This window comes from Mustelus asterias, chromosome 10 (genome assembly GCF_964213995.1).
Source record: "Mustelus asterias chromosome 10, sMusAst1.hap1.1, whole genome shotgun sequence".
In the NCBI taxonomy this organism is placed as follows: Eukaryota; Metazoa; Chordata; class Chondrichthyes; order Carcharhiniformes; family Triakidae; genus Mustelus; species Mustelus asterias.
This window is the reverse complement of record NC_135810.1, coordinates 22,779,251-22,803,610: the sequence shown is the minus strand read 5'-3', so window position 1 is coordinate 22,803,610 and position 24,360 is coordinate 22,779,251. Positions and strand designations below refer to the sequence as shown.

The window sequence follows — 24,360 nt, the reverse complement described above, 5'->3', positions numbered from 1 at the left end:
TTAAATGCTTCCCTCTCCCCCTTCCCCCTTTTCCCCTTTTCCCCCTCCCACTCTCCCTCCTTTCCCCTATCCTTTCCCCCCGCATCCTCCTTCCCCCTCCTCCTTTTCTCCCTTCCCCTCCTTACCCTTCCTCATATCCCTCCCTCACCTCCTTGTTTATGTACAACAGAATTGGAATGTTAATGTATAGATATTTTATTGATTGTTGTTAGAGAAATATATATTTGATTTTGATTTGATTTGATTTATTATTGTCACATGCATTAATATAGGGAAAGGTATTGTTTCTTGCGTGCTATACAGACAAAACATACCGTTCATAGAGAAGGAAATGAGAAAGTGCAGAATGTAGTGTTACAACCATAGCTAAGGTGTAGCAAAAGATCAACTTAATGCAAGGTAAGTCCATTCAAAAGTCTGTCAGCAGCAGGGAAGAAGCTGTTCTTGAGTTGATTGGTACGTGACGTCAGACATTTGTATCTTTTTCCTGAAGGAAGAAGGTGGAAGAGAGCTTGTCCAGGGTGCATGGGGTCCTTAATTATGCTGGCTGCTTTGCCGAGGCAGCGGGAAGTGTAGACAGAGTCAATGGACGGGAGGCTGGTTTGCATGATGGATTGGGCTACATTCACAAACTTTTGTAGTTCCTTGCAGTCTTGGGCAGAGCAGGAGCCACACCAAGCTGTGATACAACCAGAAAGAATGCTTTCTATGGTGCATCTGTAAAAGTTGGTGAGAGTCGTAGCTGACATGCCAAATTCCCTTAGTTTTCTGAGAAAGTAGAGGCATGAGTGGGCTTTCTTAACTATAGTGTCAGCATGGGGGGACCAGGACAAGCTGTTGGTGATCTGGACACTTCAAGCTTGAAGCTCTCGACCCTTTCTACTTAGTCCCCATTGATGTAGACAAGGGCATGTTCTCCTTTACGCTTCCTGAAGTCGATGACAATTTCTTTCATTTTGTTGACATTGAAGGAGAGATTTTTGTTGCCACACCAGTTCACCAGATTCTCTATCTTATTCCTGTACTCTGTCTCGTCATTGTTTGAGATTCGACCCACTACAGTGGTGAATTGGAGGGGAATTTGGCCACACAGACATAGGTGTATAAGGAGTATCATCGGGGGTTGAGAGCTCAGCCTTGTGGGGCACCGGTGTTGAGGATGATCGTGGAGGAGATGTTGTTGCTTATTCTTACTGATTGTGGTCTGTGAGTTAGGAAGTTCAGGATCCAGTCGCAGAGAGAGATGCCGAAGCCCAGGCCACAGAGTTTGGAGATGAGTTTCGTGGGAATAACAGTGTTGAAGGCTGAGTTGTAGTCAATAAATAGGAGTCTGACATAGGTGTCTATGTTATCTAGGTGTTCCAGGGTTGAGTGCAGGGCCAGGGGGATGGCACCTGCTGCGGACCTGTTGCGGTGGTAAGCAAACTGTAGTGGATCTCGGTAGTCCGGGAGGCTGAATTTATTCGTGCCATGACTAACCTTTCGAAGCACTTCATAATGATGGATGTCAAAGTCACCAGCCGATAGTCATTAAGACATATTTCGTAAGAAACTTGAAAAGGCAAGACAATTAAACATGTCAGTGCAGCTGCAAAAGTAAAATGTTTAGCTCAATGCTAACAGGATGTCAAAGTCTTGTATTTATAACATTATTTTCGTTAGTAAATATTTTCCATTAAACTACAAAATTCGACTCATGCTTTATTGAAACAAAACAAAAGATTTAAATCTGAAATTATACAAATGCTTTATTGAAACATCCAGAACAGTTAAATATGAGAATTATAAATTGATGCGCGATTGATCCACACGGGAGACAAGGTCGTACCCGGGAATAAAGGCTTTTATTCACAAGAATAGAGCACACTGCTTAACAATACTATCCCAGACTAAGGGCTACTAGGAAGTAGCAGTGACCTTTATACCCCTGTAAGAAGGCGGGGCCAAACGGAGTGTACCACAGAACAATGCTAACAGGTGGAACACCCCAACCCTAACCCCAACAGCAACAAGAATAACATATGTACAAGTACCCATAGTGGTAACCATCTATGGTTCACCACATAAATAAAGTGAGCAAGGCAGAAAAATACTAATGATAAACACATCTAGATTTTCCACAGACCAAAACACAAACTCTCCTTTGCTCAATCTCATGCAGGTGTCCAAATCATGATTCAAGAAGTTTCGACCTCTCATCTTCCCAATTACATCTTCAGTTTCCATCATCTAAATTAAAACATATGAAAACTTGTATAACTTCTATAATAATAGAATGTAGATTTAAATAGTTTCCCAGATTTAGGATGTTCTAAACTAAACCATATGAGCATTTATAAGCATGTATATTGCAGATTTAAAGAGTAATTTGCCAAGGCCCAAAATTTGATCTTTCCTCTGTTCCACTTCATGCATTATGTTTTCTCAATCATGGTCAGAGAAATTCTGAATTCTCTTTTTCCCAGCAAACATTTTAGTGGCCATATTCTAAATTAAAGCACACAAACACTTATAAGCATGCCACACATATTAAAAGTTCCACAATGATGCAATGCAGATTTAGGGCAACACGATGGCACTGTGGTTAGCACTGCTGCCTCACAGCTCCAGGGACCCATGTTCAATTCCCGCCTTAGGTGACTCTCTGTGTGGAGTTTGCACGCTTTCCCCATGTCTGCGTGGGTTTCCTGCGGGTGCTCTGGTTTCCTCCCACACTCCAAAGTTGTGCGGGTTAGGTTGATTGGTCATGCTAAATTACCCCTTAGTGGCAGGGGGACTAGCAACATAAATTCATGGCATTACAAGGATAGGGCCTGGGGGAATTGCTGTCAATGCAGGCTCGATGGGCTAAATGGCCTCCTTCTGCACTGTAGGGATTCTATGATTCTAATTGTACTTTCACAAATTTAAAACAAATCAAAGATATATTTATTTGTACATACTAAATAATTCTCATTTTTAATCATTAAAATAAAATTAAAATTACAGTTTGAGTGAGCCAATAACAATAGTATTAACTGCTTAAAAGAAATAGCAAAAAAGAATGAAATACAAATACAAATACATATCTTTTATACGAGTAGGGGATCCCGCTTTCACTGCAAAACTGCCTTTTGTGACCTGCACCTCAATGGGCGTTCCCAGTCTTGCCGCGTCATAAGGGGGCGTGGTTAGGATTGGCTGGCATCGTGCTGAGGCCTGGGAAGATGGCTGCACTGAAGGCCGAAGGCTGCTGCACCCATCAGGAGTTTCTGCACAATTTCTCAGAAGTTTCTTCTAGTTGTGGCAGCGCACAGCTTTCCGCCGGCGAGCAAAGGTTACAGGCCAATATTTTTGCAATAATGGGCCCCAGAAATCAAATGTGCTGACCCTCAGGATTCCGTAAACAAATCATATTATTCCACTCATTCCACGAGCATGGGAAAAGAAGCGTTTGCGATCTCAGTAGAAAATATCAAACTGAATAGGATGCTGAAGTGAATAAGAACCAGGGGTTATATAATCAATTAGTAGATTATGCTCTGCATCTTAACTCGTGCTATTCATGTGGGGAATGCTGTCATGGGTTTAAGTGGGAGCGATGTTATTTGATTGTTGTAATCCTTTCCTGGGTATTGACATTTACTGAAATATTTGTGCACCAGTCACTTAATTGGTAACTATTATTACTCACTGCATCAGGGTGATTGTAGCTGAGACATGCCATTGTACTGACCCCTGAGGATACCATGTGTAGCCTCACCCCTCCTATTTCTAATAAACTTCAAACTGCAGTTGTATCCATGAAAATATCTGACTTGAAAGAAATCCCAATAAGGGATGCAGTGGACACTCAGTTTAATGATCATATCCCTCCTGTGATACGCATTGTGACAAATTACTGATCAGCACTAGCTATAACTCTTTGCCTCAAATATTTTGCAGAATCATGTTATGGGGGAAGTACAACCTTGCACACGTTGATGGTGTCTAGGAGCAGTTTACCTGTCACCTGAGGTGCATTGTTGCAAATGTCCAAACTGTTCCCAGCCAATGATCCCCAGACTGAATCAATTCTGTGTATGTTTTTGAAATTGGGGTTAAATTCCTTAAAGGGTTAATGAGGAGAAATGGGTGTTGTGACAATAAGATGGTCCACCAGTGGTGTGCTGTGAGCTTGTGTTGTCCATGGTGCTGAAGGTTAGTTTGGCTTACAGGAATCTCATCAATTACTGAGGTTAAGCACATCGAAAAACACCCTCAAATATGCACAGTAACTGCTACTGATCATCAAGAGGTGACAGGTTTTGGATCTCGTAAAACATGGTCTGCCTGTAGGAGGAATGGAAGTCAAAGATTCTCTGAAAATGCAGAGCATCAGGCTAGAGTTTATTGTGAAGAGGCAGTCAGGGAAGCGGGTGAGGGGAGCCAGCCAGCATTCAGTCAGAAGCTGTGACCCTTTAAGGGCAGCAGCAGATCTCAGGAATCCTCCAGCTCATCACAGGGTTGGTGTAGAATTAATTAATTCCTCCAAATAGACCATGGGGACAGCACTTGGTGCGATTTTAAAAATGATTTTCTTTATTGAATATAACTTGAAATTAAAAAATTACAGAAAATGAAAAAAAGAGAGAGGGCCCAGGAAACTGGTCCCGATTACAGACTTGAACCTGTACAGGATTCAATACAACAACTGAACAACAGATAGCTGTATAGAGCATGATAACCTTTTGGTTATCTTGTGTTATGAAATTACTGGTCTCACACTGTGGGCCCGATTTTACCAGTGCGGCGGTAAAGTCGGGCGTGAGGCCATGAACGCGATCCGCGCTCGTGTCCACGCAGATGCCCACTTTAACGAGGTCCAAAAATGTCCACGATCCGATTCACGCTCGAAACGGGCGCAACGGTGATTTAAATGCATTTGTATGCATTTATACTGAATTAATGAGCTGCCCGCCCAACTTTATCAGCATTTCCCCCTTTACCATTGCGTTCGCGCATCCAGACTCGGCACAAAACAGACATGATCGGCAAAGGTCTGTTTCGGGCACTCCAGCTGCTGAAGAGGTAAGTTCAAAGCTTCCAACGGCTCTGTGACTCAGATCGGTGTTGGGGGAGGGGGGGGTGGAGGGAGGCCAGATCATTCCCTGGTGGGGGGTAGGGAGGAGGAGGCAGTCAGATGTATCTTTGGTGGGGGGGTGGGGGAGGGCAGATCGCTCTCTGGTGGGGGGAGGGCAGAGAGAGGCCAGATTGTCGTCTGGTGGAGGGTGGGAGGGGAGGCGGGCCCTATCATTCTCTGGTGGGGAGGAGGGAGGAGGAGGGAGGCCAGGTCGTTGTCTGGTTGGGGGGTGGGGAGGCGGGTCAGATCATTCTCTGGTGGGGGTGGGGGGGTGCGGATGAAGGGAGGCCCGATCATTTTCTGGTGGTGGGGGGAAGGAGGAGGGCAGATCGTTGTCTGGTTGGGGGGGGGGAGGGGGCTGAATGTTCCCTGGTGGTGGGGGGAGAGGGGGCAGGGACAGGGGGGCAGGGGCAGGGGGGTTCCGCTGCCACTCCGCGGGTGATCGGTGTGGGGGGAAAGGGGGCAGAGGGTTGCGATCGGTCTGGGTAGCGGGGGGGGGGGGGGGGTGGGTGGATAAGGGAGACAGTTATGTTATGGGGTGGGGTGATGTCTGTGGGGACCATCACTCCCGGGACGCTTTATCTGCTTTTTGCAACCCAGGAGCGATGTGACAGCGGCGTGATTTTCAATTTTTTTTTCTAACTGCGCATGTGCAGTTCAGAGCTCCGATCGTTTCAGGCGCAATAAGCCCTGCCCACAGCGTGATTCAGACTCGAGACTTTTTTTCAGGCTAAGTGCGTATGGGGGCGCCTGAAAGCAGTTTTCCAAGTTGGATCTGAATTGCGTCCAGATTCAGCACTTCGAATGAAAATGGTAAAATCGGGCCCTGTGTCTCCACCTTTCAAAAACCAATCACAGCTGTGACCATGAAAATTTGTTTATGACAAAAACCATTTCTGTTAACACTGCACCTTCAAATGTAGTCAATTTCTGAGCTCAACCTAGAATTTCAAGCTGAGTTTTAAAATGTGGTCAATTTAGCTTAAGTTAAAGCATAGCATAATTAGCAACATCGGCAGGAATACCTTAAAATTAAGCCTTTTAATGAAAGCAAACCATACAGAGGATCCCACAGATGGGGAAGCTGAAAGAACTTAGAAGGCCGTGCACTTCAAGGGGTCTGAAGCGACAATGCTGTTGATTGAAAATCTTCCTTATCCCAAAGATTTGGAGACCTTTTCTCGTGTTCCCATTGACACTAGCTGAGATCACCTACTTCAGAACTGATCAAGTACATAGAACATAGAACATAGAACATTACAGCGCAGAACAGGCCCTTCGGCCCACGATGTTGCACCGACCAGTTAAAAAAAAACTGTGACCCTCCAACCTAAACCAATTTCTTTTCGTCCATGAACCTATCTACGGATCTCTTAAACGCCCCCAAACTAGGCGCATTTACTACTGATGCTGGCAGGGCATTCCAATCCCTCACCACCCTCTGGGTAAAGAACCTACCCCTGACATCGGTTCTATAACTACCCCCCCTCAATTTAAAGCCATGCCCCCTCGTGCTGGATTTCTCCATCAGAGGAAAAAGGCTATCACTATCCACCCTATCTAAACCTCTAATCATCTTATATGTTTCAATAAGATCCCCTCTTAGCCGCCGCCTTTCCAGCGAAAACAATCCCAAATCCCTCAGCCTCTCCTCATAGGATCTCCCCTCCATACCAGGCAACATCCTGGTAAACCTCCTCTGCACCCTCTCCAAAGCCTCCACATCCTTCCTGTAATGTGGGGACCAGAACTGCACACAGTACTCCAAGTGCGGCCGCACCAGAGTTGTGTACAGTTGCAACATAACGCTACGACTCCTAAATTCAATCCCCCTACCAATAAACGCCAAGACACCATATGCCTTCTTAACAACCTTATCTACTTGATTCCCAACTTTCAGGGATCTATGCACACATACACCTAGATCCCTCTGCTCCTCCACACTATTCAAAGTCCTCCCGTTAGCCCTATACTCAACACATCTGTTATTCCTACCAAAGTGAATTACCTCACACTTCTCCGCATTAAACTCCATCCGCCACCTCTCGGCCCAACTTTGCAACCTGTCTAAGTCTTCCTGCAAACTACGACACCCTTCCTCACTGTCTACCACACCACCGACTTTGGTGTCATCAGCAAATTTGCTAATCCACCCAACTATACCCTCATCCAGATCATTAATAAATATTACAAACAGCAGTGGCCCCAAAACAGATCCCTGAGGTACACCACTTGTAACCGCACTCCATGATGAATATTTACTATCAACCACCACCCTCTGTTTCCTATCCGCTAGCCAATTCCTGATCCAATTTCCTAGATCACCCCCAATCCCATACATCTGCATTTTCTGCAGAAGCCTACCATGGTGAACCTTATCAAACGCCTTACTAAAATCCATATATACCACGTCCACTGCCTTGCCCCCATCCACCTCCTTGGTCACTTTCTCAAAAAACTCAATAAGGTTAGTAAGGCACGACCTACCTGCCACAAAACCATGCTGACTATCACCTATCAATTCATTACTCTCCAAATAACTATAAATCCTATCCCTTATAATTTTTTCCAACATCTTGCCGACAACAGAACAAACAAAGAACAAAGAACAATACAGCACAGGAACAGGCCCTTCGGCCCTCCAAGCCCGCGCCGCTCCCCGGTCCAGGATTGAATCCTGAATCCAGGATCCCCACCCAATTTTCCAGCCTATCTACATACCAATATCCTATCCACCGAGCTGTCCCTCACAGCTACGATGCTTTGTTCATTACAACCTATTAACTTACCCCCACCCCCCCATTCCAGACCATGTGATCTCCAGGGAGAGGCGAAAACCCAGAGTGAAAAACCCCAGGGCCAATATGGGGAAAAAAAAATCTGGGAAATTCCTCTCCGACCCCCTGAGGCGATCGAAACGAGTCCAGGAGATCACAATGGCCCCGATCGGAAAATGCTTCCCAACCCTAGTCATTTCCACTCCCACGAACACCATATGAATCCCCTGCCCCCGAGACAGGTTCCCAACTATCCGCAGTCTCACTCTGTACTGGCACCAGCAAGATGATCGTAGAATGAAGCCTTGAAACGAGAAACCAGGAACAATTAGCCCGCGCCGCTCCCTGGTCCAAACTAGATCACTCTTTTGTATCCCTCCATTCCCACTCCGTTCATATAGCTGTCTAGATAAGTCTTAAACGTTCCCAGTGTGTCCGCCTCCACCACCTTGCCCGGCAACACATTCCAGGCCCCCACGACCCTCTGTGTGAAATATGTCCTTCTGATATCTGTGTTAAACCTCCCCCCCTTCACCTTGAACCTATGACCCCTCGTGAACGTCACCACCGACCCGGGGAAAAGCTTCCCACCGTTCACCCTATCTATGCCTTTCATAATTTTATACACCTCTATTAAGTCTCCCCTCATCCTCCGTCTTTCCAAGGAGAACAACCCCAGTTTCCCCAATCTCTCCTCATAACCAAGCCCCTCCATACCAGGCAACATCCTGGTAAACCTCCTCTGTACTCTCTCCAAAGCCTCCACGTCCTTCTGGTAGTGTGGCGACCAGAACTGGACGCAGTATTCCAAATGCGGCCGAACCAACGTTCTATACATCTGCAACATCAGACCCCAACTTTTATACTCTATGCCCCGTCCTATAAAGGCAAGCATGCCATATGCCTTCTTCACCACCTTCTCCACCTGTGACGTCACCTTCAAGTGTTGACTCTTGGAACTGCCTGAGTTGTAAAGCTTTGTAATCTACGAGACAATCCACTTACCCATTGGAGAATGAGTAAATAAAGTTAGTTCAAAACACATTCATTTTGGGGGCCCTGTTATTTAGGATCCCCATGCCATGACTTGGTGTGTTTCATTGTAAATCCTCCCCTTTTTCTCTGAATTTTCTGCCACTGGAAACAGTTTTTCCTTACTTGCTCTATCAAAACCATGTATGATTGTGTATATTTCTTTCCCCTGCTATCCTTTTCTATTCTATGGAGAATAAACCCACCTTCTCTCGTCTTTACATTTAATTAAAGCTAACTGGTACCATTTCCGCACATCTCATCTGAACCCTCTCCAAGACCTTGACATTCTTCCTAAGGTCTGGTGGTCAGAAGAGGGATATTACAGCCAGTGTGTTTTAAAAGTTGGACATAATTCCTTACTTTTCTTCTCCATCTCTCTATTACTAAAGCCAAAGATCCCATATGTTTTTCAACAGCTTATTCAATTTGCTCAGTAACCTTAAACTTTGCAGATACACCCAGGTCTCCCTCTGTTCCTGTAAGCTCTTAAAATGGTCAATTTAGTTTGTGTCACCTCTTTTCATTCTTGCTACCAAAATGTACTGTTTCAAATTACTCTGCATTAAATTTTATTTGCCTTGTGCTTGCTGAATTAACCAGGTTGTTTATGTCCTCCTGAAATCTGTTACTAGCCTCCTTATTGTCCTCTACATTTAAAATGTTGTATCACCGACAGATTTTCAAATTATTTCTTGTATAATAAAATCCATGTATTTAACATATATTGGAACAAACAGTAGTCCTAATACCCTGGGAACACCACTGTATATGCCCATCCAGTTTGAACAACCACATGTGCACCACTTTGAATCCATGTGTTGCGAAGTTGAGTTGAATGTTAGAGTTTGCTGTTTGTAAAATTGTATAAAATTGTCAAATGCTAAGAGGTGAAAGTATTGCATGGTCCTTTTAAAAATGTACTTTTTTCTGTGCTTAGAAAGTTAAAAAATGCAAGTACAGATAGAGTGCCCAAAGTGAAACATTTGTTTTGGAGGGCCAGGCAGCTACGTTGACAAGACAACAAACAGGCTTTATATTTTTTTTAAATTCAGCCAATCAGTTTAAATCAGGCACTTGGATACTAGCAAACTATTAGATTTAAATTTGATGCTTTTGTCAACCTGGGACCAATTCTATTGTAAGGGCTGTTGATATGTCATCACAGGTATAAAAGAAGAAGGCAGTGGACAATGAACAGAGAGAGCAATTGCCATGATGCAATTGCTATATAAGATACAGCTTATAAGATGCTATATAAGATGTAGCTATAATGATGCAGCTATATCAGACCCTCGTCAGACCCCACTTGGAGTACTGTGCTCAGTTCTGGTCGCCTCATTACAGGAAGGATGTGGAAAAGATTGAAAGGGTGCAGAGGAGATTTACAAGGATGTTGCCTGGATTGAGTGGCATGCCTTATGAGGGTAGGCTGAGGGAGCTCGGTCTTTTCTCCTTGGAGAGACGGAGGATGAGAGGAGACCTAATAGAGGTGTATAAGATGTTGAGAGGCATAGATCGGGTGGACTCTTAGAGACTTTTTCCCAGGGTGGAAATGGCTGCTACGAGAGGACACAGGTTTAAGGTGCTGGGGGGTAGGTACAGGGGAAATGTTAGGGGGAAGTTTTTCACACAGAGGGTGGTGGGCGAGTGGAATCGGCTGCCGTCAGTGGTGGTGGAGGCAAACTCAATAGGGTCTTTTAAGAGACTCCTGGATGAGTACATGGGACTTAATAGGATGGAGGGTTATAGATAGGCCTAAAAGGTAGGGATATGTTCGGCACAACTTGTGGAGCCGAAGGGCCTGTTTTGTGCTGTAGTTTTCTATGTTTCTATCTATCTATCTGCCAGCATAACAACCTCAATTATGTCTTAGAGAAAGTTCCATCTCAATAGTGAAGATAGCAAAGAAGGAAGAAGAAACAAGGCAGAAGAATCAACAGAGAAGGTCCAAAATATTCTGGAAGACGCCAAACCTGGTTGTAATTTAGAGAGTGGCTAAAATTCTATTTTTTGTGTTAATAAGTGGGACTTGTATTTATTTAAACAGCATTCCATTAGGACCATGTTTCATTCAGTTTGTTAATAGTTTAGTTAACTTGTTCACTGTTAGTTAGAGAAATAAATTGTTACTTGTTGATTTTGAACAGAGTATCAGGGAGTTATTTTGATTTAAACAAATAATAAAGGCACATTACTGCGGATGCTGGAATCTGAAATCAAAAGAGAAAACGCTGGAAAATTTCAGCAGGTCTGGCAGCATCTGTAAGGAGAGAAAGGAACTGAAGTTTCGAGTCCCGGTGATCCTTTATTATTTAGATTTAACCATTAAAAGTTGCTGAAGGGCAGATCGTACTACTTTCCACCCACTTTTGCAGATGCTGAGATGAGGTACTCCTCTTTGAGTGGTTAGATGTTAGTTCTCAGAGGGGGGGAATCTACCACCGCTTCATAACACATGTTACCATTGCCCCTTCAATCCCATGATCTTTAATTTGGCTAACAAATCTATGGTGTCAAACTCCTTCTGAAAGCTCAGATACACAGCATCAACAAAATTACCCTTATCAACCACTTGTGTTATTTTGTCAAGAACTCAATTAGTTAAATGTAATTTACCTTGAACAAATCAGTGCTGACTTTTATTTATTTGCACGTTCTTTTCAAAGTGTCAATTAGCTTGGTTCTGAATTATTGGGCTTGATTTTGAAAGGGTTGCAGAGGTTTGGCAGGTCCACCAATTATGTTTCTAAAGGACCTATTAACGCCACAACTAAGCAAGTCAGGCTCTTTGATGAAGCAAAGCTCCAGCCAGTGGAAAATGAACAACATTCCATCCAGCATGTTTAACCCCCTCCCCAAGCCTGAGAGGCTGGAAATTTGGGCAAGGAAATGGCAGATGGAGTTCAATCCTGATAAATGCGAAGTGATGCATTTTGGTGGGAATAATGTAGGGAGGAGCTACACGATAAATGGAAGAACCATAAAGGGTGTAGAGACGCAGAGGGACCTGGGTGTGCAAGTCCACAGATCTTTGAAGGTGACGTCACAGGTGGAGAAGGTGGTGAAGAAGGCATATGGCATGCTTGCCTTTATAGGACGGGGCATAGAGTATAAAAGTTGGGGTCTGATGTTGCAGATGTATAGAATGTTGGTTCGGCCGCATTTGGAATACTGCGTCCAGTTCTGGTCGCCACACTACCAGAAGGACGTGGAGGCTTTGGAGAGAGTACAGAGGAGGTTTACCAGGATGTTGCCTGGTATGGAGGGGCTTGGTTATGAGGAGAGATTGGGGAAACTGGGGTTGTTCTCCTTGGAAAGACGGAGGATGAGGGGAGACTTAATAGAGGTGTATAAAATTATGAAAGGCATAGATAGGGTGAACGGTGGGAAGTTTTTCCCCGGGTCGGTGGTGACGTTCACGAGGGGTCATAGGTTCAAGGTGAAGGGGGGGAGGTTTAACACAGATATCAGAAGGACATATTTCACACAGAGGGTCGTGGGGGCCTGGAATGTGTTGCCGGGCAAGGTGGTGGAGGCGGACACACTGGGAACGTTTAAGACTTATCTAGACAGCTATATGAACGGAGTGGGAATGGAGGGATACAAAAGAGTGGTCTAGTTTGGACCAGGGAGCGGCGCGGGCTAATTGTTCCTGGTTTCTCGTTTCAAGGCTTCATTCTATGATCATCTTGCTGGTGCCAGTACAGAGTGAGGCTACGGATAGTTGGGAACCTGTCTCGGGGGCAGGGAATTCATATGGTGTTCGTGGAAGTGGAAATGACTAGGGTTGGGAAGCATTTTCCGATCAGGGCCATTGTGATCTCCTGGACTTGTTTCGATCGCCTCAGGGGGTCGGAGAGGAATTTCCCAGATTTTTTTTCCCCATATTGGCCCTGGGGTTTTTCACTCTGGGTTTTCGCCTCTCCCTGGAGATCACATGGTCTGGAATGGGGGGATGGGGGTGAGTTAATAGGTTGTAATGAACAAAGCATCGTAGCTGTGAGGGACAGCTCGGTGGATAGGATATTGGTATGTAGATAGGCTGGAAAATTGGGCGGGGATCCTGGATTCAGGATTCAATCCTGGACCGGGGAGCGGCGCGGGCTTGGAGGGCCGAAGGGCCTGTTCCTGTGCTGTATTGTTCTTTGTTCTTTGTTTGTTCTTTGTTCTCTCCAGCTGCGGCCATTTTTTTTATTTTTGCATTTCAAAACTTCTTCATAAGGCATCTCCCATCTCTGTCCATTGGAATGCTGACTTTACAGTGCCGGAAAGCCTCCTACTGATCCAGCCTCAGGAGCCATACCACTGTCTTTAACTGCATGGAGTTGCCAGAGACGGGGACTTAATTGTCTGTTCATTGAAAATTGGTTCTTATGTCCCGCTACCAGTAGTTATGGGTTCCTGACCTGAAATTTATCGCAGTGTTGAGATCGAAATTCTGCAATGAAAATCTAGCTATTTGTCTCTAAACATTTCCCTGCCACTAGTCGGGTAGGCAATGGCCAAGTGGTATTATCGCTAGACTATTAATCCAGAAACTCAGCTAATGTTCTCGGGACCTAGGTTCAAATTCCACCACGACAGGTGGAATTTGAATTCAATAAAAAATATCTGGAATTCAGAATCTACTGATAACCATGAAACCATTGTCGACTGTCAAAAAAAAAAACCCCATCTGGTTCACTAATGTCCTTTAGGGAAATAAATTTGCCATCCTTACCTGGTCTGACCTACATGTGACCCCAGAGCCACAGCAATGTGGTTGACTCTCAACTGCTCTCCAAGGGCAATTAGGGAAGGGCAATAAATGCTGACCAGCGAACAACGTTCATGTCCCACAAATGAATTTAAAAAATGTGACGTTGCCTCGCTATAGTGATCAAGCCTATCACTCTCTCTTTTTTGAACAGGTTTTTCAGTCCTCCAGAACAGTCACGAAGGAAGATTGAAGAATTGCTGCCACTGTCTCCACAGTTTCCACACTTCCTTCCCTCAGTAACCCAGGATGCATCCAGGCCAGGTGAGCTTCCTACTTTGAGGACTGCCAAACTCTTACGCAACTCCAACTGATCATTTTCATCCTATCCAGTATCTCTGCTGCCTCCTCCTTTACTGATCATTGGTACAGCAAGTTTTTATCTAGTGAAGATGTAGAGTATTCATTTAGTACCTCAGCCATGCCCCCTGCCTCCAGATCTTTTATTAGTCCTTAATCTTCTTTTGACTGCCCTTTTACTATTTTTGTCTTTGTAAAAGAATTTGGGGCTCTCTTTTTCGAGAGCTGCTAATCTATTCTTATATTCTCGTTTTACCCATTTTGTTCACTTTTCTCCCCCTCCTCTTCCTTGTCAATTCAGCTTGCTTTTGACAAAGCGGCACAGTAGCACAGTGGTTGGGCGGCACGGTAGCACAGTGGTTAGCACTGCTACTTCACAGCTCCAGGGACCTGGGTTCGATTCCCGGCTTGGGTCACTGTCTGTGTGGAGCTTGCACATTCTCCTCATGTCTGCGTGGGTTTCCTCCGGGTGCTCCGGTTTCCTCCCACAGTCCAAAGATGTGCGGGTTAGGTTGGTTGGCCATGCTAAAATTGCCCCTTAGTGTCCTGGGATGTGTAGATTAGAGGGATTAGCGGGTAAAATATGTAGGAATATGGGGGTAGGGCCTGGGTGGGATTGTGGTCGGTGCAGACTCGATGGGCCGAATGGCCTCTTTCTGTACTGTAGGGTTTCTATGATTTCTTCTATGAACAATAAAAGCCATTCAAATGTAATTAGCATAATCTCCTTGGCGAGTTGGCATGTTCCCCAGAGGACTATTTATCACAATAGCCATTATTATCAAAGAATTCTACCACAAGCAAGCTACTCTCTGATGCGCTATCAATAAGGCGAAAGACTACCGATATGCCAATATAAGTGTAGGCTTTTATTCACAACAGAATCAGGAGCAGATCCCAACAATTAACCGACCTGGACTGAACAAGGGGGAGGAGACAGCCACCTTTATACTAGGTGCTGAGGGGAGGAACCAAACTGGAAGGGGATGTGTCCAGGTATGACAAACACACACAACGGTGGTCCATATAGGACAAAGGCACAACTGAGGTCCACCACACTCTCGAGTCAATGTATAACAAGAGCAAATATGATCTGGTGGAGTCTGAATGATCATCTTTTGCACTTTAAGATTCTCTATCCATTGCAGGTTTTAAAAGGGCTACTTTAATTTATGTTTTATTTAATTTAGTTTCATCCAGCCAGCATTTCTCTCCCCCCCTCAGCTTGCCCCCCCAAATCATCGCCCCTTCCCCCTTCCCCCGATCATAGGGTTCATCCCCCCTTGCCCCCCCGAACATCAGCCCCTTTCCCATCCCAATCATTGGCACCTTCACCCTCTCCCCCACTCCTCTCCCCAGCAGCCATTGCTGGCATCCCTTGCCCTTCTGTTCACTCCCAGCCCACAACCAAATCGGAATGAATCCCCCCACCATCCCCCATGAGGCTCCCACTGGGGCCTGCCACTTGGCACTGGTTGGCACTGCCAGGTTAGCACTGCCAGGTAGGCATGGGCATGGTGCCTACTTGGCAGTGCCAACCCATGCCATGGCTATGTTCCACTCCCTGTGGGCAATACTCACCTTCACACCCCAGGGAGACCCCCACGACAGATTCACTTCTAGGTGTTAATGACACTGGCATAATGTCACGGCGGCGCCCACTGAATATCCGGTGAGGGGAACATCCCAGAGAGAGTGCTCGCTAATGACATGCAAATGTACTAAAATGAGCTTCCTGGGGTCCCACGGCGTGTTTCATGCTGCTCCGCCAGTGAGGGGGCTGAAAGATCGGAACTCAGAAACTCACTGGCGCGAATCGCGCTTTCAGAGTCTCTCCAGATATTGAGCGTGCACTGCCATTCCCATTAATGGAGAGCGCAGGTTCAAAATTGCCCCCTCCGGTCAGGACTTTCTAGGATTTTCCGGTCCCATGAGAGGCAGGTATCGGCATTGGTGGGATGGAAAAATTTGGAGATCAGCCAAAAGTCTTGACCAGAAAATCTTGCTCTCAGACACTGAATTAGCAAAGGTTTGTTGAACACAAGCAAAATGAAGCAATAAAACACATCGATTAACCAAAGACTGAACAATCAACTACAGACTGGCCATCAACTTGCTGAATGAACTAAGACTTACCAACTCACCAATAAGAGGAAACAAAGGTAAAGTATAGTTAGGAACAAAACCTGTAGACTTGGCACTTTCACAGCGATAGCCAATCCAATCCAGAAGAAGCAGACAACAAGTTCAGGCCTTTGTGCCTACAAGTATCACCCTTACCTCCAAAGGGTACTTCACCTTCCGCAATCCATGCTGACAAGAATCTTGTCTCTGCTTCTGATTCAGTACTACGAATCGAGATCTCCACAGAGACAGGAATGGTGCTTCTGTCCCCAAAGATCTAAACTAGTTTCCTTTCACTTGGCGTTTACAACAAGATGGTCCCTGTAATCTCTTTTACGTAAAGAGTGTTGTCACAACGTTTTAGCATATGTCGCTGGAAATGGCTAATTGGTCAATGGTGTTGGAATTGTTATTTTCATTGGTACCTTTGAATTGTGCAAGTTTCCTTCAACTTAAGATAATAGCTTGCTGCAAGCTATGTGCCTTATCTTAATTGCTACAGGCAACCCATTCATCAATATAAGGCTGAGCGGGTCAAGGCCAGTGTGTTCTTGATACAAGAGGGTCCAATCGATAGTTTACGCTTCTCCCCACAGCTTGTATTACAGCTCTTTTAGTTTCAGACTTTAAATCCTAACATTTGAATATTAATAGGAAATAGACAATTAACTATAATCTGATTCTTATTGACTTCTTTATATTGGTTACTTATCCTTCAATTACTGAGTAATTGAGGTACTTCTTTCAAATACAATTATCTGTGGCTAGTCAGTGACTACTTCACAGCACTATATTAAATTAGCTTGTTGTACATGGTTAGCAACATGAACTTGGCTTGTTTTCTGATCACATTAGTACCAAAATGGTCAAGTTTAGCAAGCACCTTAATAAAAATAAAATCTAAAATCTAAGCTATCTTATACCATGCAAAGCCAAGCCAATTAACTATATATACCCAAATAGCAATAACTGACAAACAAATCTATTCTAATGTAATTATAATAATTGTCTATGAACCAGTCAACATGGTTTTAAAGAAGTAAAATTCTGCCTATAAAATTCATTTCTTTTCTCAGCTTTTCCGATACAGAGTGAAACTCTTCAGTGGATGTGAGAGTGGACAGGTCTAAAATATTAAATGAGTGTTTTGTATCTGAATTCACACAGGAAGCAGATGCTATGAAAGTTACACTAAAAGATAAGAGGACATTTATGGACATTAAATTAATAGATAGAATAGACATATTAGAAAGATTAGCATGACTGAACGCAGTTAAGTCATTGCTTTGGATCCTAGGAATTGCTTAAAGGAGCAAATGTGGACATAGCAAAGGTATTGCTCACAAACTTTCAAAGTTTTAAGTTTCTTTATTGCTGTCACAAGTAGGCTTACATTAACACTGCAATGAAGTTACTGTGAAAATCCCATAGTTGCCACACTCTGGCGCCTGTTCAGGTACACTGAGGGAGAATTTAGCATGGCCAATGCACCAAACCAGCACACCTTTCGGACTGTGGGAGGAAACCGGAGCAACCAAAGGAAATCCACGCAAACACAGGGAGAACATACAGACTCCACATAGACAGTGACCCAAGCTGGGAATCGAACCCGGGTCCCTGCCGCTGTGAGACAGCAGTTCTAACCGCTGTGTCATCGTGCCGCCCAAACCACTGTGACCAAAATGCAATATCTCTCCTGAATTCCCTTGGCCTTTTATTTGATCTTTTCATGAAATCAATCACACCATCCTCTTAAAATCAAAGAATCATATACTACAGAAATATGCATTAATCCCATCATGCTTGGCTTCCTTTCATTCCCATCATGCCTGTGATGGTTCATTGAAAGATCAATCCAATTGGCTGGGTGCCTGTTTTCAACGAGACCAGTGGTGACGCCGTTAACTATCTGTAATGTCCCGTTAAACATTAGTTAACTGTTCATTACGCAATTTGACATGTGTCCCTTTGATGTCAGACCTGTTACCAGTGGACCCATAATATGGACATATGTATCCGTGATGTGGAGATGCCGGTGTTGGACTGGGGTAAACACAGTAAGAAGTCTAACAACACCAGGTTAAAGTCCAACAGGTTTATTTGGTAGCAAACGCCACTAGCTTTCGCAGATCTCCCACTCACCTGACAAAGGAGCAGCACGCTCCGAAAGCTAGTGGCGTTTGCTACCAAATAAACCTGTGATCAAGAAGGCAAATGGGATGTTGGCCTATATTGCGAGGGGGATAGAATATAAAAGCAGGGATGTCTTGATGCACCTGTACAGGGCATTGGTGAGGCCGCAGCTGGAATACTGTGTGCAGTATTGGTCCCCTTATATGAGGAAGGATATATTGGCATTGGAGGGAGTGCAGAGAAGGTTCACCAGGTTGATACCGGAGATGAGGGGTTTGGATTATGAGGAGAGGCTGAGGAGATTGGTTTGTACTCGTTGGAGTTTAGAAGGATGAGGGGGGATCTTATGGAGACTTATAAGATAATGCGGGGGCTGGATAGGGTGGAGGCGGAGAGATTCTTTCCACTTAGTAAGGAAGTTAAAACTAGAGGACACAGCCTCAAAATAAAGGGGGGTCGGTTTAAGACAGAGTTGAGGAGGAACTTCTTCTCCCAGAGGGTGGTGAATCTCTGGAATTCTCTGCCCACTGAAGTGGTGGAGGCTACCTCGCTGAATATGTTTAAAGCGCGGATGGATGGATTCCTGATCGGTAAGGGAATTAAGGGTTATGGGGATCAGGCGGGTAAGTGGTACTGATCCACGTCAGATCAGCCATGATCTTATTGAATGGCGGGGCAGGCTCGAGGGGCTAGATGGCCTACTCCTGCTCCTATTTCTTATGTTCTTATGTTCTTATGTTGGACTTTAACCTGGTGTTGTTAGACTTCTTAATATGTGTCCGTACAGATGCCAATTATTGCAAAGGCTGCTTAATTCTATTTTTTAATTAATAACTTTATTGAACCAAATTAAAACATCAGGCTGCTTGTATAATAAATGGATATGATTTGTGATGTTTTTATTTTTGTAATGAGCTCTATGTGTTCGAGTTACTAATCAGGTGGTCTAAGGTTACAGATGCATTCATTACCACAAACAGGAAACAGAACTCGAACAGCAAGCTCCTTATTGCTGTAGATATCAATGGATCATAAAAGCCCTTTCAGTAAGGAAATGCCATTATTTCTCTACAGCTTTCTTAACCTTTACTTCAATCTACATGCAGTCAGTATTCTGATGATTAGGCACCAGCTTATTCAATTATCACAGGGCCATGATCTGAAATATTTTGTAGCTTGTTTCATATTTAAGTGCTAATGAAAATGTTTTGATTTTTCGAAAATTCATTGTTAAGTGACAGTATTCTTCTAGCAAACTTGGAGAGGTGCGTCTTCCTATCCAGCTATGGAGGTGTATGGTGACTTTAGTTGATTCAGTTTGCTTTATTTTGTGTACTACACAATCAGTAGAGATCACGACTCAAGATGAATACTCCAAGTAATATAAAGTATAGATTGCACAAAGAATCATAGGATCCCTACAGTGCAGAAGGAGGCCATTCGGCCCATCGAGTCAACACCGACCACAATCCCACCCAGGCCCTATTCCCATAGCCCAGATATTTACCCTGCTAATCCCCCTGACACTAGGGTCAAATTAGATTGGCCAATCAACCTGCACATCTTTGGATTGTGGGAGGAAACCGGAGCACCCAGAGGAAACACAGGCAGATACGCGGTGAATGTGCAAACTCCACACAGACAGTGACCCAAGGCTGGAATTGAACCCGGGTCCCTGGCGCTGTGAGGCAGCAGTGTTAACCACTGTGCCACCATGGAATAAAATCTTATCAACATCACAATGGGTGCTGATTGATTTAATCTGCGTTAGTGCATTGTAAGAAAATATTTTTCTTAAATGACATATCATTTTTAAAATATCCTATCTTCTAAAGATGTTTTCAGCAGGGTGCAGTTCCTGTAGTTTTGGTGGATGGCACCTCATAGTTGGCTTACTGTTCCATGTGTTTCCCTGTGAGTAAAAATAACTGCACTTCAGTGGAAAAAACAATTGATTTTTCAAAGCATTGTCAGATCTCACGTTGAGGAAGTTACTGATCAATTGCAAGCGAATCTTTTCTGTGTGGGTTTCCTCTGGTTTTCTCCCACAGTCCAAAGGTGTGCAGGTTAGGTAGCTTGGCCATGCTAAATTGCCCCTTAGTGTGCAAAGATGTGTAGGTTGGGGGATCAGTCGGGTAAATACATAGGGTTATGGGGATAGAGTCTGGGTAAGATGCCCTGCTGGAGAATTAATGCAGATTTGGTGGGCCAAATGGCGTCCTTCTGCACTGTAGGGATTCTATGATTCCATGATTATAACTAATAATCTGTTTTAAGTTGTATGGTAGTCAGTGAGGATAATTAAACTTCAGACTTTATAGTTACATTCAAAAGTGGAGGAAATATATTCAGCTTTATCTATACAAAATGTATATCTTAAATAATCGCACAATTCTAATCTACTCTATGCCCATTATATGTATTAATCGCTGTATGAAGGATATTCCTTTTTACTGATCCTGGTGGGTTGTACGTCTGCTCATTGTCTGACCCTGTCTGGACTCCAAACCAAGTTACTGCCACGAGGTGATTTTATGTCAGATGGACTGCTGTTAGCTTGAAGCAGCCTACCACTGCCATCTGGTGGTGTTGCAATGAAATTGCCATCACAGCATCTGAAGAAGTTGCCTGGTTAAAGGAGACACAAAGCTGTGAGGATAATGGGAGGAAGAAAAGCCCTCGAGGGTCCACCTCCCCACAAAAGGGTCATCCTGTGTCAGATTATCATGAATTGACTTGCTTAAAATTAATCCTTTGGCTTTAACTAATATTTGTCCTGTTGTCTGCACCAATATGATGACCTCCATCATTTTAGAAGTGAAGTTGCTGATTCCTTCTGAAATATAAGTTGTGGGGGCGATCTTTCCAAAAAGATTCTAAGCGCCAAACGAGCGTGAAAATGGGAGAAAATCGTGCCCATTTTTTCAGCGAGCTCTCAAACGGATCTTATGCCACTTAGTGCAAATAACAAGCAAAGTCTGATTCATACCAGTAGGGGGAGTGGATGAAATCTATTATCACTGGAAAGCCAGCTGATGACAGTTGGAAGGCACCATTGCGCATGCACCTTGATTTCTCAGTGTTCTGTGTACAAGTGTACATAATACACTGAGAGATCTGTCACACCCCCCTCACTCGATATCAACACCCCCCCATCGCTGGCCTCCTGGCCAATCACCAGCTGCCCTAATACCCCTCCCCTGGCCGATTGCTGACCTGATACCACCCTGATTCCAGTCCCAATACCACCTTGAGCCAATCGCTGCCCCGGTACCCACCCTTACCAATCACTATCCCTAATCCCCCACTGGCTGAATACCGTCTCGGCCGATCCCAGATTGCAGAGTGTGCAGCCCCGCCGCCTTCCCTTCGGCCCTGCCCCTTCATGCCCCTCTCACTCCATTTAGTCCCCACATGTTGGCACTACCCGGTGCCTGATGAGCAGTGCCAGGGTGCCCGGTGGGCTGGCAGTGCCAGGGTGCCAGGCTAGTACTGCCCAAGGGATACTGCCCCCCTGCCCCAAGCAGGAAGGGGCTTCAATGGCCTCTTGTCCCACTGGCGAGGCCATCATGTCCGATCCCCATTGGTGGGGGAGCATATGTGATCCTTGCTGGTGAGGACATTCACTGGCGCGGCATTAAGGCAAGTGACAATTCCATCTAGGGCTCACTAATAATATTTAAATTCACATTCAAATATTGTACTGACAGGGCCGGTCGTATCGCAAGTGGTGAGAAACCAGATGCAAAGCCGGTTTTTGGCCTCGGTCGTGATCTTACTAGTTCGCCACGCCGATCAACCAGTGGGATGAACCAATAAGGTTGCCTCCTGTGTGTCTGGACAAGTGCAGATCATCGAATGCCATTTCAGCAACACAGTAACAGTTGGCTATCCATCCCCATGGGTATTTTACCTATAGTGAGAGAGGCAACAGATGGCTCACTCACCAAAGGATCAATTCAAGCCCTTAAGTGACTAATTAATGACCATTTAAAGACATCTTCCCACTATGCCTGGGAGTTAACCTAAGGTGGAGAGGCCAGTTGCAAGTGTTGAAGCCTGGCAGCATTGTGGCTGCACCTGGGTGATGGATGTTTCCTGTTTGGGAACTATGTTCCCATCAGAAGCTTGCCTTAAGATATCCCTACCCCGGCATAAGGACATAAGAACTAGGAGCAGGAGTAGGTCATCTGGCTCCTCGAGCCTGCTCCGCCATTCAATAAGATCATGACTGATCTTTCCATGGACTCAGCTCCACTTACTCGCCCGCTCACCATAACCCTTAATTCCTTTGCTGTTCACAAATTTATCTATCCTTGCCTTAAAAACATTCAATGAGGTAGCCTCAACTGCTTCACTGGGCAGGGAATTCCACAGATTCACAACCCTTTGTGTGAAGAAGTTCCTACTCAACTCAGTCCTAAATCTGCTCCCCCTTATTTTGAGGCCATGCCCCCTAGTTCTAGTTTCGCCAGCCAGTGGAAACAACTTCTCTGCTTCTATCTTATCTATTCCTTTCATAATCTTCTGAGATCTCCCCTCATTCTTCTGAATTCCAATGAGTATAGCCCCAGTCTACTCAGTCTCTTCTCATAAGCCAACCCTCTCAACTCCGGAGTCAACCTAGTGAATCTCCTCTGCACCCCCTCCAGTGCCAGTATATCCTTTCTCAAGTATATCCTTTCACAAAACTGTACACAGTACTCCAGGTGTGGCCTCATCAGCAACTTATGCAACATAACCTCATTTTTAAAAAATTCCATCCCTCGAGCAGTGAAGGACAAAATTCCATTTGCCTTCTTAATTTCCTGCTGCACCTGCAAACCAACTTCTTGTGATTCTTGCACAAGGACACCCAGGTCCCTCTGCATAGCAGCATGCTGCAATTTTTTACCATTTAAATAATAGTCCATTTTGCTGTTATTCCTACCAAAATGGATGACCTCATATTTACCAACATTGTACTCCATCTGCCAGACCCTCGCCCACTCACTTAGACTATCTGTATCCCTTTGCAGACTTTTAGCGTCCTCTGCACACTTTGCTCTGCCACTCATCTTAGTGTCCTCTGCGAATTTTGACATGCTACACTTGGTCCCAAATCCAAATCATCTATGTAAATCGTAAACAATTGCAGTCCCAACACTGATCCCTGAGGCACACCACTAGTCACTGATCGCCAACCAGAAAAGCACCCATTTACCCCCACTCTTTGCTTTCTGTTAGTTAACCAGTCCTCTATCCATGCTAATACATTACCCGTAACACTATGCACCTTTATCTTATGCAGCAGTCTTTGGTGCAGCACCTTGTCAAATGCCTTCTGGAAATCCAGATACACCACATCCATAGGTTCCCCACTCTCCACTGCGCATGTAATGTTCTCAAAGAATTCCACCAAATTAGTCAAACATGACCTGCCCTTCATGAACCCATGCTGTGTCTTACCAATGGGACAATTTATATCCAGATGTCTCACTATTTCTTCCTTGATGATAAATTCAAGCATTTTCCTTACTATTGAAGTTAAGCTAACCGGCCTATAGGTATTCACCTTTTGTCTACTTCCTTTTTGCTGTTTTCCAATCTGTGGGAACCACCCCAGAGTCCAATGAATTTTGGTAAATTACCACTAGTGCCTTTGCCATTTTCCCCCGCCATCTCTTTTAGTACCCTGGGATGCATTCCATCAGGGCCAGGAGACTTGTCTATCTTTAGCCCCATTAACTTGCCCAACACTACCTCTTTCGTGATAATGATAGTTTCTAGGTTCTCACCTGCCATAGCCTTCTTGTCGATTTTTGGCATGTTATTTGTGTCTTCCACTGTGAAGACCGACACTTAATACCTACCTGTTCAATGCCTCAGCCATTTTCTCATTTTCAGTTATTACATCCCCCTTCTCATCCTCTGAAGGACCAATGTTTACTTTAGCCACTTTTTTTTGTTTTATATATTTGTAGAAACTTTTGCTATCTGTTTTTATATTCTGAGTTAGTTTACTCTCATAATCCATCTTACTTTTCTTTATAGCTTTTTTTGTGGCTTTCTGTTGACCTTTCAAGATTTCCCAATCTTCTAGTTTCCCACTAATCTTTGCCACTTTGTATGCATTTTCTTTCAATTTGATACCC

The 24,360-nt window shown here is 44.5% G+C and overlaps 1 long non-coding RNA gene across 1 annotated transcript in view; it reads right to left on the bottom strand.

Annotated features, from left to right (window-relative positions):
• Positions 1-2,088: 2,088 nt before the first annotated feature.
• LOC144499546 (uncharacterized) overlaps positions 2,089-24,360 on the bottom strand; it is a 155,392-nt gene continuing 133,120 nt past the window's right edge. The window contains exon 3 of the long non-coding RNA XR_013498861.1: positions 2,089-2,229. This is a non-coding gene — a long non-coding RNA (uncharacterized LOC144499546). The remainder of the gene's footprint in view (positions 2,230-24,360) is intronic.